This window comes from Penaeus monodon, chromosome 25 (assembly GCF_015228065.2).
Source record: "Penaeus monodon isolate SGIC_2016 chromosome 25, NSTDA_Pmon_1, whole genome shotgun sequence".
Lineage (NCBI taxonomy): Eukaryota > Metazoa > Arthropoda > Malacostraca > Decapoda > Penaeidae > Penaeus > Penaeus monodon.
In genome coordinates, this window is record NC_051410.1 from 35,549,644 (window position 1) to 35,549,863 (window position 220).

Below are 220 nucleotides of genomic sequence, written 5' to 3' on the forward strand. Positions count from 1 at the left end.
CGCGTTTATTCGAATGTGGGAAACTGCGAGTCTAGAGATTTGTGTCCGTTATGCAAAGTGAATTGCATAATGACCACGGCAGACTGCAAACTGATGCCTATTTGCTTGAACACACGCGAGTGAGATATTATTGTAACTGAAGCCCTTGGAAAAACGAAACCTCATTGTTTGATGGTCTACGTTATCTTTGTTTCTCACGTTCATTCTTTTCGGTAAGTGA

General features: G+C 41.4%; 1 protein-coding gene across 2 annotated transcripts in view; it reads right to left on the reverse strand.

Annotated features, from left to right (window-relative positions):
- Positions 1–220, reverse strand: part of LOC119589189 — a 19,773-nt gene that overhangs the window by 7,621 nt on the left and 11,932 nt on the right. The window lies entirely within an intron of this gene.